This window comes from Topomyia yanbarensis, chromosome 1 (genome assembly GCF_030247195.1).
Source record: "Topomyia yanbarensis strain Yona2022 chromosome 1, ASM3024719v1, whole genome shotgun sequence".
In the NCBI taxonomy this organism is placed as follows: domain Eukaryota; kingdom Metazoa; phylum Arthropoda; class Insecta; order Diptera; family Culicidae; genus Topomyia; species Topomyia yanbarensis.
Genome location: NC_080670.1, coordinates 85,101,541 through 85,119,005, shown reverse-complemented (window position 1 = coordinate 85,119,005; position 17,465 = coordinate 85,101,541). Strand labels below are relative to the sequence as shown.

At 37.6% G+C, this 17,465-nt stretch overlaps 1 protein-coding gene and 1 long non-coding RNA gene across 2 annotated transcripts in view; one reads left to right on the top strand and one right to left on the bottom strand.

The window, feature by feature from the left end:
* LOC131693967 (synapsin) overlaps positions 1 to 17,465 on the bottom strand; it is a 966,657-nt gene that overhangs the window by 136,076 nt on the left and 813,116 nt on the right. The gene's annotated exons all lie outside the window — the stretch shown is intronic.
* LOC131694069 (uncharacterized) lies at positions 15,494 to 16,119 on the top strand. The gene is made up of 3 exons (XR_009306394.1): positions 15,494 to 15,599; positions 15,660 to 15,814; positions 16,001 to 16,119. It is a non-coding gene; the product is annotated as an uncharacterized LOC131694069 (long non-coding RNA).

Genomic DNA, 17,465 nt, shown 5'->3' with positions numbered 1-17,465 from the left:
TGGAGATTCGATTGTCACCAGATTATCCACTGTTTACATCAACGGCATCACTAAGGATGCTGCGCCTTTCGTTCTACCAATATTATCGACCGGATTATCGACCGCCAGGGCTTCCAACATGCTGAAACCTCTTGCGTTGGTCAGCCTGCTACCCCACTCCACGACCCAAGCGTCAAAGTATACTAACAACTGGCGATCCTGACGGTCACAAAGCCTTCGTGTGTGTTATCCATCATCTCTTGGACAGGGAAACCACCCATTACTTGAATTGCAGCCATCGCTACACTATCCACCACCCAGTTACCGTTATCAGGAGGAACACGATACACCTCTGAAATAATTGCAACGTCGCCCTTCGTTTCTGTTGTTGGCTGACACAACAGTTGCTGTGCTATTTCGCAATGACTGAGGTTAAGCTGGGCTATCCCAATCATCATTGGCTTGCCTTCGCCTTTTTGTGCTCTGGACATAAGAAGCATCATTCGTGCAGAGCAAGCACTGCGGTTGCTTTGTGCAGTCACTAGCAATGTGTCCCTTCTCCCCACATTTTCTTCACAGATCAGATGTGTTTCTCGTCTGATGGTTGAAACACACCTGAAGCACCTTTCCGTTTGATTAGTGATTCTAGGTATCAATTGTAATGAGTATACCGACCATACGACTTTGATCTTACCGGTCGACATAAGCTGGTTGCCTGTAGCTGGCGGTAAGTGTATCGCTGCTGTCTGTGTGCCACTATATGCCTTCCTCAACCTGATTGGCATCTGCTATTTGTCACGTTCCATTGTTGTAGTAGCGCTCTTCTCACTTCGTCTTCCGTTGTGATCTCGTCCAGATTTCTGCATTCGACCACCGCTTCTTGAACTAAAGCTCTCACATTTGCTTCTCCTTCCACCGCTTCTGCCACAAGTTCCAGATAGGTCGAGCTCTTGATTAATTGATTCTTCTTCAGCTCAAACAGAATCTCGCCTTTCTGAGTACGCCTGGTTCTTAGGGACCGTACACTAATTACGTAAGGCATTTTTAGAACATTCCAACCACCCCCTCCCCCCAGATAAGAATTCGTAAGATTTTGACGAACTCCCCCTCCCCCCTACATAAGATCTTATCATGATTTTCGTAATTAAAAAATCATATTGTTAATTCATTAAATAAGATAGCGAAAACGATACTTATAGAATTATTTCAAGAAAATTCATGACAAAATTTAACTGCATTCATCTGTAGTAATTTTATTTGCATCTTAGTAGAACAACTTTTAGGTAATATTTAGAAAAGCCAATCTGGTCCATATAAGCTGCTTCGCTATATTCCACTTCCTTTGAATCTATTTTCTTGTGATGCAGAGCTCAAAAGAATTTATAACCTATTCTGGCATGAATTTAGTCTGAGCTCCAACTGTGACGATTATCGTACGCATAGCACCGACATCTTCGAATTTTCTTGAAGTAAAATTCACACTCTGGAAATATTCGGACCACAAGATCTGTCACAATCGCATGACAGAACCTTTTCCGAATACCTTGCGGTTTGAACAAAAAGTATGAATAGAAGGATATTGGACCATCAACACGAAGAGTGTCAGAACTTCTTAACTTTTAAGGCATACTGTGACCCCAGTTCCCGAACAGAACTTCACTATCTCCGTGGTCATCGTTCTCTTTTCAGCGTTTTCAGTACTCTCCAGTAACGGCATTGCATCGCTACTGCTACGGCAGATTTGATGCTAATCACTTGATCCCTGATCTGTCCGTCACGTCGCCCCTGCTTTTCGCGCATTTGTAGACTTTTATGATTTTTGCCTCAGTTTCGTCACTTTAGGCTGGTCTTTTTGGGTAACACACCTGAAACCTTAGCTTTCTTTGGCGACCTATTGCTTTGTCACTGCTCGTGCTTGGTATGGCCTCCCTGGGCTGCTCTCACTGCTGTTGCGGTTGCATATGCTGTTGCACTTGGTCGTTTTGCTGGGTTGGCGGCCTCGTTAGTTCCTTTTTGGTGAACGGGTTCACCACACTTGCTTAGATTTTTTTTTAAATTTTTGTTGTTTTGTCTTCTTCCATGCTCTTTGGGTCACAACTTCAAGCCGCTATCTACGCCCGTAATAAGTAGTCGCCTCATATGATTTCATAGTTATTTTGCGAACAGTGAAGTCGCATGTAAAGGTTGATGCGGTCTTTCATGGGGTACCGCGTTCAGAGCCGGATCGGCGCTAGTCAGGAACGTTCAACTGAGCCTAATTCCACCGGGTTTCGAGCGTACTTGGAGACCTGCCAAAGTTTCAACGGGACGGGGGGTAGCTAGTAGCATTAGCTCACATGCCGTTTCGGGAAAGTGTATACATCCTTGGGTAAAAGAATGGCTGTCGTTTGTCGGTCAATTTCTGTCGTTCTGCCGACAGTGCGCAAAAATTAGGATCTTTCTGGTATCGACTATAATGTGCCGGTTAGCACTCCAGTTGGATTATTTATGATAAAATCTTTAGCGGAAGAGGCGCCGCTTCGACGGAGCTGCTTTCGGATTTATGTGGCTTTTCACAGAGGTTCTGCAGAGCCCAACATTGCTTACCCCATTATGTCCTAACAAGACTCCCCAACTCGCAATAAATCCCGGGGGTGGGGGGTCGTGACGCCCTGAACTCTTGTCCTGAACTCCTTCTGCCCATGTGTATGTATGTGTGCATGTTTCTAAAATGTTAGTCATTTTTCTTAAAGATGGCTGGACCGATTTGCTCAATCTTAGTCTCATGGAAGGTACAACCTTCCCATCGGCTGCTATTGAACTTTGTGTCGATCGGAATTCCGGTTCCGAGTTGAAGAGTGCGACTACAAAGCAATTTCCATATAAACTGGTACCATTAAAATAACGCAAAACTTCTTAAAATGGCTGCAAAATTACTTGGATTTTCCAGTCTAGATCACTAATGACAAACCACAATCGATTTGATCACATTGGCCACCTACCAGGATTCCTGAGTCCACAGAAGCTGGAACTATGTAAGCGGAGAGGGAGTAAAAGGAAAATTAAAACATCCAATTTGTATTGTTGGTGCCAAAGCAGACCTATTGATAATTTCACGATTAGAACGGTGAAGGAGTCGCGATGTTTCGGAACGAAATGTAAAACACAATTTTCGCGATTATAAAAAACTGGCGGATCTTGCGGTTGCGGTCTTTCCCACCTTCTATTTTGTTTGTTACTTTTCTGACTCAATCAGTAATCTAGACTGTCTCACCACAAACAATGTGTTCAATAATTATTTAACGCACAGAGTGTAAAAACATTTTTTTATGGTTCAAACTTATAAATTTAGACGATTATATTTATGTACTGCATTTGGCGCCAACACCCCCTCCAAATCATCTGTATACCAATACTATATCACCAGGTATACAGGTATTCCAAAATAAACTGGGGCTGATTCGGTTGTGGGTTACTCACCCCCGCCTGTCAAAATATGGTAGCAGGAAGACAATATTGAACTAATACTGAGATAGCTAATTCAAAATTATAGTTTTTTGTTCCAAGTGTTTCACCGTCGACACGCAGCTTATTACGTTCGTGGCTGGCGAGCTATTGTGTATAGGTGCAAAATGTACTAAGAATGCAATAGATACTCCCACAATTATATTAATCCCAATCATGGAGTCATGGTTTAGAGAAATAACAAAAGCACAATTGCACAACTAGGTGGATTAAAATAAGTTAAAAATTAAAAGTAGTTTTTCAATTGATTATTGCCGTGTTCCGAAAATTTTCGTGAAAATGTTTTGGCACATAAATTGTTTGGGCATAAAATATTCTTCCTATTCGTGGTGCGATTAGTACTCATCTTCTTCCACCAGCAGATCATGACGACCAACCTAAGTCTCAAACCGTCGATTACTTTTTGATCCCGAATATTGATTCGTATTTTTGTATAAAGTTATATGCATTTGAAACTTTATAATGAACATAACCAACCGTGAAATCCTAGTACACATGGTTGAGAAAGGCACAATTGCAGCAATTTTTTTTTAAATTATGAATATGCACTAGTTTTGTTTTAAATTATGATCATGATTTACAAAACAAATCCGACATTGATATCACATAACAATATTTGTAGTGGTCAGTAGGATCGTAACACTAACCCTGCAATTGTTTTGTACACGGTATACTAAGAATATTGTTGACATAGAATGTCAAGTTCCGCAATGAAATGTAGTACCAGTGCTTTGCTTTATTACAAAATTTAATAGTCAATGCTAGTAATTTAACTAAATCAATACTCCTATTAATAATTATTACGAGAAAATTTAATTAAATTGATGACCATTCGAAAACCTACATTCTCGAGTTGCGGCCAAACAAATAATTTGCCATGAAATTAGATTTTCCCTTCAGTAAACGAAACCCATTCTGGAAATTATGCAAAGTACTCAGGAGGTCTCAGAAATTAATTCCAGTTTGATAAAAGATAAAATAAAATTAACAATTGTCTGATGATGAGTTCGAAGCAAACGTAGGATAATTTCTTTGACATTGTGCGTAACAACCTATACAAAATCATACGAGTACGCATTCATTCTTACCTGATCTATAAATGTTTGAAAATAGCATTTTGTTTTGAAAAATGGATTTTTTTTTTAAATTTTTTTGTGGGCTCAATACCCAACAATATGATCAAAGCAGCTCAATTATTAGGTGCCAGTCTTCCGTGTTTGATTTGAAAAGGATTCAAAGAGTAAAATAATACTTAGAACATGTTTGTTTAAATGAAATTGATTTAGAATTTCGTAGAGCATTTTGCAGGTTCACTTCGAATAACAAAAAATACATCAGATATCAGATCAGATTTATTTGATTTATTTGAAATGGCTCAATGCGTTAGCACAACTGAGCCGTGAGTCTTTTAATTTTTTACAATAACTAAAAAAAATGCTATGAATGTCGGTCTTCCAGATCTTGTTGACGCAGTTTACTGCTGCGTGTTGAGATCCTTTTCCTTGGCGGTGAAGTCGCTTGGGGGTCATTCAGTCTGCCTTCTCTCGCGTTATCGTTCTTATCTATGTCATCATCGGTACTGCTTTCTTGCTGTTCACGATAGGCTCTTATTTGTTTCTTTTTCTTACGGGTCGCTGTTGTAAATCCGTCTTCATCGTTATTTACTTCTTTATTGGCGATGCTAGTTGTTGGTTTGGGAGCGGTAGTCGTGGTTGTACCTGCATTATTGGTTAATTGGATCGTTGTTTTTGGTTTATCTGAAGGTGTCGGTGGCTGCTTGTTAGAGTTGGCTGTAGTAGACGAATTTTGATTGGTTGCTTCCGCGCATGTTTTTCCGTAGTGCTGTAGGGCTGCATGGTTACAGAATTGGCATGTTAGTGTCTGCCCGGGATATGTGATTAGCGTTGTTTGCTCCATCTTTCGGAGATTTGCATTCGATAGTCATATAAGAAGGTATTGGTTTAGTCACTCGCATCCTCACAATACGAACGCCGTTGGGAATGTCGGTGCAAAAAATTCTCCAGGTGTCATTCGTAATAGATTCTACTTCTCCATATTGCGACATGATTTGTTTGATGTAATCTTTCTTAGTGAGTGGGGCCAAATCATGAATACGTACGTCCACCATGTCGTTTTCCATATGCACCGGGATCTTGATGCTGGTATTATTAAACTCGACCTCGCGTTGCATGTTGTTCTTTTCAATGAAGTTTTCTGCCTTTGCTAAACTTTTAAACGTGATCAAAACACACTTTTTAACGTGATGTAGCTGAATGTACGTAACTTCAGCGAAATTAAGCTCCATTTTATCTTTAACTAATTGCTCCACTTTCTGAACCGTGGGTCTAACACGAGTTTTATTAAAGTTGATCGAAATCGTGTTATCCCGTAGCACAGGCACTTTTGTTTCATTTGGCAAACTCATTTCACTCCGCAGCCGGGGGTAACAATACAATATTGTTTGTGCACTGATATGATATGGACTGCTTGTGCGATAGGCACCGATCGGCTTGTAGGGAGAATTGACTGTTTCACTTGTGCGAGTCGATTTTTAGCTTCTACTCAGGACGAGATGTGAAGACAAACTCAATATTAATTCGACAAAAGGGCGAAAGTGTTTTTGTAAACAAACTTGTTTCGCTCATTAGCCTGCTGCAGAGTGGAATATTATGATAAATATGCATTAATGTTATTTTTTACCCTTCGTTAAAGTAATTTCAATTGTTTTCTGCTTTAAAATTATAGTAAATTAAGAGAAACCATCAAAATAAAAGTTTGTTTACAAATCTTATTCGCCCTTTTGCAAATTTAATATGGAACTGATATCTGATGTATGAACTCCTAAACCTTGAATTCACAAATATCGATACAATAACCAAGAAATACGAAGAAAGTTCCCCGAAGGTAATACATATCTAAAACTAAACAATCTGCCGAAAGTTTCATTGTCTTCCTAAATTTAGTGTGGAACTGATGTGTATTATCAGTATTTCGTTACATTCTTCATACAGGGTGTTTGGTTCATGGTTAAGAATCTCTCGGGGGTGATAGACTGCCATATTTGGAGAAAAAAATTGTTCAACACATACCATCAAATCTCAACCGTTACAGAGTTATTGAACTTTTTGTGTAAAAAAACTTATTTGTCTTAAAATACCTCTAACTTTAAAAGTATACTTTGTATTTTAAATGTTTCAGTTCCATTCGAAAGGTGAGAAAATTTCCTATTGAATGGTGTTCTCATATTTTTTAAGTAATTAGTTTTAATTACCTTTTAGCTGTAAAGTAGTTAAAAGTTAGTGTTTTTGAGGAGGTTTTTGCTAATTTTCTCGAAATAATGAAGTATGATTATAGCAATATCCATTATCCAAAAGTTGGGTTTTAGGACGATTCATAATTTGTTCTTGGACGTCAGATTTCTATCTCTTCTCATTTCTTTGTAATTTCATTACTATACTTTTCCTGTAACCGACTTGCAAGTGCTTAAAAGACTCTAATCTAAAAATATGATTTATATCGTTATTTACAAGATTTCATTGGAAATCTGAGAAAATGTCCTATCAATGTATGTACAAATATCTTTTAGTTAAGTGTACTAAATGATTTTTTACTAACGAAATAACTCAAAATTTGTGTTTTTTGGAGAGTTTTTGATATTCTAATTATTAATCAACGAAATGTATCGTTACTATTGTTCATTTGATGCCCCTTGATGTTCTCTATAACTTTTTATTGGACACTTTGTCTATATCTCTTTTCATTTTGCTGCTATTTAATAGTTAACACAACAAGAGCTCGCCACAAATGTAGTGGGTTCGAAATCGTTATTTTTGCATATGAAACGATGTGATAAAAACGATTTTGCGTTGAAACCAAAAGAGATAATTGAATGGAGTCAAAGAAAGAACTGTAGAACTTGCTGAGATGCATTATTTCCATGATAATAATGGTGATGTTTATTATTTACTATTTTAAAAAAATTAACGAAAATGCTAATAATAGCACTAACTTTAAACTAATTTGCTTTTAAAAGTATACTAAATTCACTTATCTGAAAGGTTTTAATACATTTTTCACTGTAAAATTTTCCTAGCTTTCGAATACAAAGAAAAAAAGTACAATGAGTGCCATAATTTTTCAATTAGAGCTGGTACTAGTGAAAAAGAGATAAAAATATCCAAGTTGAATAACCCAAAATCATGAAAATAAGAAAAGGTAAGTGTATCATGTCAAAGAACAAATTAAGCAGCTCATCAAGACTAACAATCTGAATTATTAAAATGATAAGGTTAACTATTAGGATTTTCAAGAAATGAACGAAAAATCGTTTAAAATTGTTTAATTATCAATAAATTACTTTGAAAAGGCTACTTAAACTCATTATCTGAAACATGTGAGGGCATCACTCAATGCGAAATTTTCTCACCTTTCGAATGGAACTAAAACATTTAAAATACAAAGTATACTTTTAAAGTTAGAGGTATTTTAAGACAAATAAGTTTTTTACACAAAATGTTCAATAACTCTGTAACGGTTGAGATTTGATGGTATGTGTTGAACAATTTTTTTCTCCATATATGGCAGTCTATCACCCCCCGAGAGATTCTTAACCATGAATCAAACACCCTGTATATCACCATTATATTCGATCATATGAGCATGAGCATGAGCATGAGCATGATGACCGTACAATTCGTAGTTGCTACTCCGTGATTGACCAAAACAAGCGAAATTGCACAGAGAATCAACAAATGGGGCCTGGGTGTAGCTATCCATTCTCAATGTGCACTTTTCGAGAGTTTCATACTTTTGAAATGCCAATAACGGCGCCGGCCACGTCCTTACAGTCATCGGGGAAGGAAAGGAATGTTAGTGTAGCAAACGTTGTTCTGGAGACCGTGTATACCTCTGCATCTCCACGTTTGCCACGGGAAGGAGTTTCTGTTAGTAGGATGGGGTAAAAAGTTACATAAATCTGGATTCACCTTGATAAGTGATACGATCTATGTAGCTCTCAGAAGTATTATCATTTGTTTATTGTTCTGGGCAGCCGGCTGCCGAGAAGTTATGGTTGATTTATCGTTTATCGAATTAATCGGCAATTCACAGTTTGTAAAAAAAGGGTAACTTGAACTCCGGGCGGCCGACCGTCGGGAGTGTTACTTATGTTTAATTGAATCAAGATTTTTCGGATTGTGAACAGTTTTGTTATTCCCTGTTTCTTCATTCCGGCGAAACACGACAATCCAAGAACAATACTATATAACGTGAAGCGATAACTTTTACTGTCTCGAAACTTCTGTCGAAATGACTTCTGATTGAATTGAAGTCATCGTAATATCTATTGCGTATTAATTATGTAAAGTTCTATTTTTCCACAAATAAAATGCCGATTTTTATGTAATCAATCTTCGCGCGCAATGTTATGCTAACTGGAGTGCATTTAAAGCGTTATAAAATAATCAATACATAAGTATCGGAACCGACTAATTTTGTATGGAGGACGTACAAGCAATAACTCGTGTGCGCTGATTTTTATGTCAATTACTACAGATGCAAAAATAGTAGGCAAGAAGAACGAAAAGAAAATCAAAGAAGCAATTCACCAATGCAATAGAGCAATATTTAGCTAAAAGATTTAAAATGAGCAAAAATGCACCTGTTCCTGTCACCAAATACAACAACAATCAAGCCACACACCATTATTATCACTGAAAGTACAGAGAAAACATCCAAAACAATCGTTATTCTAGTTGATATGATTGGCGCACACTGGCGACTAGTCCTCCACAGGGATGCCAGGTGCACAGATTTATCTGTGTTTCACAGATTTTCAATATGCTGCACAGATAGCAAGAACTGCACAGATTTCCACAGTTTTCTGTTTTAACGCACAGATTTCCACAGCTAAAATGCACAGATTAGCACAGATTTCTCAATTTTTTACCTTGCGCTTAATTTTTGACACGCGCAAAAACAAAAAAAAAGTTCACCACATCTTGTTTTCAGCGAAATTTGTAAGTTTTCCGTGACACAGATAGACACAGATTTTTAAATGTGCCGCGTACAGATTTTTCAAAATATCACCTGGCATCCCTGGTCCTCCATCCCTATCGCGAACTGTCAATTCTCACACGTGATTCAACAGCCATCATTGCGCTCAGACAAAATCCTGCGCGCTCCGAACACACACACGTAACCATATGGATCTATTCTCTAGTTAACCAAACAAAGAAACTAAATCAACCTACTCAGAAATGTAGCCCAACCGGCGCCACCCGGTGGACGCATGCCCTCTCTTGACATCATCACAACAAACACACAAAACACATTCTGTGTCGAATTTGGAAACGGCCAATATGTTCGTGAACGGTTCAAACAGATTCAAATACACTGGTTCTTCAAAGAGAACGAGTGAACGGAAGATTGTTCCCAGAGAACGGCAGCCGTCAACGCACTTCAAAACCAATGGACTGAACCGATCAAATCAAATTCTCTGGCCTGATCTCATGGGGAACAAATGAAAATGAATCAACCAATCGTTCCGCAAACTACTCACCATGCTCTCCCTGTGTGAAACCGGACGAAGAACGACACATAAGCATATCCAAAACACTCTTTTCATTCTTCAATTCCATCACCACAACCCAAACAACTACCAATCCTTCTTCAAGCCATCCCAGGTCACACTCGTGCGACATATGCAGAGATATGTATTAGTTGAGGCAGCGAACGCTCTTCGAGAGCGATGTTAGATTTGCAAATATTTCTGGAAATGTCTCAGACATTCCTGCAAATCCTAAATAAAAACTTTCTGTACACTCGAAAATAAAAATATTGGCATCTCTGCTGAGAAACCGTATTGATTGATGCCCGACTACAGCCACTCGCAAAGCAAAAATCTAATGAACGGAAACATGGTTCATGCGATCTAACTCCTTTTATAGAATCGGGAACGGTTCTTCGAAGAATGTCATCTTGCCCAGCTGTAGTCGATTTACATTTATCATTTAATCAATCTATTTGCTCGATTATCTTGAAAGCTGATTAAAGCTGTTAAAATAGTTTGATTGTTCTATTATCGAATCGATTAGTTGCGTTAATTCAGCAAAATATATTAAAACTACAAGGGACAGCCCTATGGGGTTGTACGAATTGCAGACGTAGGACTGCAATACGTGAAATATTTAATTTCTTATTACATTTGGATTAATAATTAATCAAACACATTTCTTTCTACAGTTCACTTCATGAATCAAACCGTCTTGCTCATCAGGTCATTTTATTTACAATGGGCGATCGAATACGATTAAAGAAAGCAGACAGAAAACTTCGATGGAAAACCGAACTAATATTTGGAACTGCTTTAAAATTTTAAAAGGTTTTCTATTGTGTGCGGTAAACAACCAGACCGATGCTTAAAAATCATGTTTTAGACAATACAGTCACAGTTCTTGTACAGTACAAGCATTATAGTTTTATTTTGCCGTTATTGTAATTTTCCTAAAGTACACATAAATGTAGCGAATGCAGTGGTCTTAATCATATATCGAAGCAAAACATATACAAGAATCGAAAATAGTTTTATGGACTTGGATGCATTTTTTCCAGCGATTTTTTGAGTAACAGTGCATCCATTCATAAATAGGCTTTGTAGTACCTATGTATTGGTAGAATCAAAGTGGGATAGGTTGAGTGGAAATGAATCTCGTGGAATCCATAAATTGATGAAACGTAAATTATAAACCTTCGTTGCACTTTCTTCTATCCATTCGCGTGAATTTGTTGCTAAGAAAGTTTTCGTCTCCTTAGCCTCTCATGGAGATGACAACACAAAGAAAAAACGAAAGCTTTCGCTTCGCGGAACGAAACCTCAGATTTCTATCATACATGCAACACTTGGATATAGCTACACATTCGCCTCAAACAATAAACCCAAGCGAAAGGTGTACCGAAAGGTGTTTGAATCAAAAAGCTGTGCCAGTACATCGTATCCGTACACGAATGGAAGATACGCACCAAGCAAAATGAGTCAACGCTGGTGATGATGGATGGAGCGAAAGAGACAACTAGTACCACGACGCTAGCCTCTGCTACACTGGCTGTGGGAACATGTAGCACAGTGCTCTGCTCTGCCTGCTGTCCAAGAGGAAACTGCTTGCCCGACCAAATCTGCTCTTTAAATAGTCGATGATGGCGTCATTCATAGAAGCGTTGCGCGTTAGGTACATAAATCTGTCGTGCCAGACTAGGGAAGCACAGCCTTCTGTGTGCAAATGCGTGGTATTTTGACTATGTTGAACATTATTTAAAATTTTAATGCCATGATATCAAAAATCTTTGGGTTTATCTATTGGAATCTATTCTTAGACGTATTTCTGAGCGATATGTGCAAAAAAATTGAAAATTTACCGTAAGATGGCTGAATTATAAGCGCTTAAAATTGGACTTTTCGTTACATACCATTTTTGTTGAATTTGCAAAGTGCACCCCCATATCGAAAACAAAGACGTAGTCCTACTTCAAAAAGCAAAACATTTACGATCGTAGAATCAAGTTGCTCTAGTCAACACTTGGGACAAAGCCCTAGTTTAGCACTGCTCAATAATAAAAACATTTCACTATATACCAGAATGCAAAATTATATTAAAAGAAGAGAGAATCATTATTAAAAAAACGAGTACTTATCTTGAAACTTATCCATCATGCAAAAAATCCCCATTTTGCTGTATTGTTTCCGATACGCAGCTCAGCCATACAAACAGTTGCACAGCAGGGAAATAATTGGTATCAGGACAGAAGATTCTTTTCAAAATCTAAATTTATAAAAACAAACACCACTGATTCACGATGCTCACACATACACTTGAATCGCAACATTTTCGTGGGAAAAGATGGCTGTCTGCAAAACTGATCTTGACGTTGAACTGAACACTCAAATAAATATAACTTCCATGTCGAGAATTAGGAAAACTCGACTACATTGAGCAACACTACTATTTACTTTAAGTAATCACACATCCATATTCGCGCAACTCTCAATAAATCACGTAAAACAAGCAATTATGAAAAGCGGAGTAAATTTTGCGACCATTCAACTTAACAATGTTGCCAGTTCTCATATCACCATTATATTCGATCATATTTATAATATGTACATAAGTTCATTACATTTATTTTCAATATATTAATTGCATTTTTATTCGTTCCATACTTTTCATTCATATTCACAGATTACAAACAGTTTCAAAAAATGAAAGGGTTGTGTACAGGACACGACCACGGTGAAATTAAAAATGTAGCTTTTTTCAAGAGCGTGCAAATGAATTTTATCTATCACACATATCGACTCACGTTCTTGTTCACTCGCCTGTTTTCATATGTTACAATTTGCTATATACCCTCCCCATCAAAACATAATTTATTGGAGGTCTTTTAACGGTAATCTATTAATTAATCAAGTATCTCACTAGGTGATTGGCATTATTTGGCTGATCCATCTAATAAAAATAGGCTGGTCTGTCCAGAAAAAATATTCAAAAGAAAAATTCCATATTGAGAGCTGTGATGAGGAAGCCTACGCCCGCCAACGGAAATATACAGATTCTCCATGAAATATGAAATTTCATTTTCCATTTAAATTTTCAATAATGTACTAATGAACTTAAGTAAACAATCTTAAGTTTAAGTATTTCTTGATCGAATAGTGGTGGAAAAAATGAAATTATTTGATAAATTACATTGTTACGCAACGTTCGCACTACCAGTTAAAATGGGTTTTTATGCTATCTTGGTGACATTTTTCTTGTTGCTAATTATTAAAACGTGTTATAATAACAGTGTAAACATTGTATTATTAAACCAATTCTGCAGCGTTTTATGTTATATAGGTGTTTTATATGGTAATAGGACTGACATAATTATATCTTCAGTACAGCGGTTTGTTTCATAATTTAAAACAGATTTATTTTAAAATTTAAATTAGTATCCCCAACCGTTCTATTTGTTGTATACTTCAAAACGCAATTGGAACTGTGTTTTAAATACATAGGGTAGGACAGATATTCTGACTGGATAAACTGGGAAAACAATTTTAAGTCCAGTAACGCTTAAGACATGGCTTGAATTTGAATCGAAAAAGAACACCCGCTTCACCCGTTGTGTGCAGTACGAAACAAAAGTGTTTGAAATTAGAAAACAAAAAGTTCTGCTGGGAATGTGATTGTTTCCGATGCAATTACACTCAGATTTTTCACGCAGGGGATACAGGCCGTGTAAATGAAAACCGCGTAAATTAAAAAAAACGCGTTAATGAAAACCGCGTAAATTTCAAAATCCGCGTAAAAAAACCTGAGTGTACTCTCCTATATAAAATACTACGCTACTGAACAGTGCAATAACTACAGAAGCACGTTGTCAGATGCCTTACTGATAAAAAACATATAACCGAAATATGAAACATGAAAACCAATAGGCTCTTTACCCTACGCAGCTACAAAGCGCCGTAAACATGGATTAACAAGTTACAACGCACACGCATGAATAAAAATAAATATATTTTTTTCAAACGCAACACTCTTAACCAGCACACACCGTATTGAATTAAATCCAAACCACCCCGCCCACCCACTTTGCAAATCATTCTGTGACACCGTGCTGGTACCCGAAAAATCCGCACACGGCCACCGCTGCCGAAAATGCATAGCGTCTACCGCTTATTGTAGTGCCCAGACGCTGCAGCCATGATCTTAGCCGTTCGACATAAGAACAAAAACTGATTCAAACGGGCACGGCTTACATATACTAGGCTAGCTCGTTAGAGTGTAAACATTTGACGAGAGCGCGTCATAGAAATCGTCGGCGAAAACAATTACATGAAATTCATATATTGTTTGCTGCTAACGAATGATCGGCACCTGGTAAATCAAAAGGAAGCTATGAGAATGTCCAAAACCTTGCTATGATCAGAAAATTACGGTGGGATATGTTTTCTATGGCATGCATCCAAATTCCCGATTTACGCTAATAATCACATAGATGCACTGATAATCCACTGTGTCTAGTGTAATTATCGCGTAATTTACGTCAAAAATCCATTGCACACTATTTTTTCCACCGTAAGAGCTCAAATATTGTCAATTAACAATCCGTTTGTTTTTCTCAACGATTTCTCTGACGTCACCGAAAACTGTCAATTCGCTCAATAGCAAGCCTCCTTTCTGTGAGCCGTGCAAACGGGTACGCGTCACCTCTATTTATAAACTAACCGTATATGGTTTAGTCACTTAGGTGAGAGTGTGTGCAAATGCCAACGTTACCGAAAATCGATAGCGCTTATTGCATCGCCCGGAGACGATGTTGCTCGTGTGGGATAAGAGCAACAACTGATTTAAACGGACATGCGTTGCTTCTATTTATGACTTTTCGTGTTTCATTGAGCAACTAAGCTGCCCTCTCATGACGGCTGTGTCTGAGAAATCTGCCTCACGAATGGTAATTTTCCCGTTTTTCGTGAACTTTTTAATTTTACCAATTTCCAAAAGTCTACTTTTATTGGGGAGATATTAAATTATTACCAATATTTCAGTTAGGTGTTTCTGAATCGGTTGGTGTATGAATGATTAAAATCCATCTAGTAATATCGGAGTTATAAGCGTGCAAACCTTACATAGTTTCGTTACATGGGAGATAGTTTAGATTTTAGAATGACACCTAGCCCCAGATAGTGGAGTAAGACATTTTTAATAGGCGTGTTTCGAAATTCAACATTGCTCAACAATCGGTCATCGATGACCAAATTGTTGAGTTAAAAATGGCCGCCGAGTTATTTTTCTTGAGCGAAAGAGAAGAGTTTCGCTCTGTTGTGATACAAAATATCGGGTGCAACATTTCACGTTGAGAGCTGCGACACCTGTACCCTCTCACTTTTGAGCGGCAAAGAGAATTCGAATTTCCCCCAACCACATACACATATCTGTCAAATCGCTTTTGTTTTGTTCAATCAGTGGTAAAAAAAATAGTTGTCTGCATGTTGACGCCGTCTTGGTCCGGTTTGTGGCACTGAACTAACTGACTAAACATTACATCGGGACGGAAATTGGTGCTGGACATATCACGTGAGTAATATCGATATCAATTTACACGATTGATGCCTGAAATCGCCCTGATTATCATAGGAAAAAATATCCGCGAGGAGCTGCTGTGACTGTTGTGCCCTAACCTTAGGTCTCCTTGATGACATCCGATATGGAGGTGACCGTTTAAAATTTACACCGCGGAGTTTCTGGTTTGATGCCATTACGATGGATTGGTGCACAGGCTCTTGTCAATGGTAAGGAATTCGACTGCTGGTTTCTGATTCAATTTGCAAGTCATGTCTAAAATTTCCATTTAATTTAATTCCAATTCAATGATCGATTTGATCACAATTCTCGTTGCCCTCACTGAAGTGCATCATACTACAGCAAACTAAAATCCAAAAAATGCCCACGTTACCTATCAATTTGTTGTATTTCAGATATCTAAAACATTCAAGATGCACTCCGTGAAGATCCCGTCCTACACCGTACGTATTATCGTACACGTTTCATTGGTGAATGTCCCTTTTCACAACATGGAATTGATTTGGCACCACATGGAACTAGTTAGATTGGCCGATATCACAACACTCATATACGATTCTAGAGACTACCAACGGTGAATCCCTTGCGTACTGTATACCAGTAACTTGTGGCGATCAGGATGGCACGTTATCTCTTCCGCCGCAAAGGTCATCGTAAAACGTAATCGTAATTGTAACGATAAATTAATGGATAATTTTTTAAAATTAATAGAAAATTTCTGTGGTAACAAATTTCAAGCTGTTCGTACATGGCGATAGGACATACGCCACAAATTGGCACGACCAATCAGAATAAGGGTTTCTGTTTACGACGAATGCGGAATGTATGTTTTAAATAAATAATTTTTTGTAATAACCCTTAAAAAACTATTAATAAGGGTATTTTAAATAAGATTTAGATAAATTGGGTTCATTCTATTTTTATTTATTTTATTCGTTTAATTCAAGATGAACTTCTCAGAAGAACCTAAGTACAAAAGAAGGGTTCTATTCATTTATTTTCTCATCCGTCAATAACTCGAACGCTTCTACGTTTACTCCGTGACTCTGTGTAACATGCTAGTCCAAATAAAAACATTTCGATACACAGTCGTGATTCGCCGGTTGCGCTACCACCTGTACAACCAATGAATTTGATTTGCTAGTTGGAACGACTGATACAGTGGCGTAACTAGAAATTTGGTTTGCCGGGGGGGGGGGGAGGTTAATTTTTTTCAATTAATTCATTTGGTTGATTTTAATGATTTAATTCTTTTTATTCATTTTATTTATTTTTTATTCATTTTACTTATTTTAAAACATTTTACATGTTTTACATTTCTTATAAAAGAAATATATTGGATTCGCTCAAACTTTGAATACACGATTCGTTTCAGTGCCGGTTCAGTACCGTAAACGGACGCCAATATTCTTTCATACAATTCAAATGCGCGCATTCACACTTGTCCGCAGCGGTGCCGTGCCATATATGAAAGAATATTGGCGTCCGCGCACGGAACTGAAACGGATCGGATAGTAGTGAATAGTGCTTAAGTTGATTTCTCAGCTGTGTTTTCGTTTTAGGTATACTGCTCATAATCGCAAGTCAGTCCCATGTTCTATGGGACTCCCTATCTGCATGGGACTGACTTGTGATTATAGGCAGTATAACACTTATCTTTAGAAAATAAGTGAATTTTGATAATCCAGCTAAATATTACAAGCGCCTTTCCATAAATAATTCTCAAATTAATGAGTATTGATGCTTTGTTAGCTTAGTGTCGACTATCACAGATAATGCTTCATCTGTATTTAGCTTCGCAAATGCTGTAGCATAAGCACCCAAGTTAACTATCAGAATGCGTTTTGCGTTGCGTGTAAG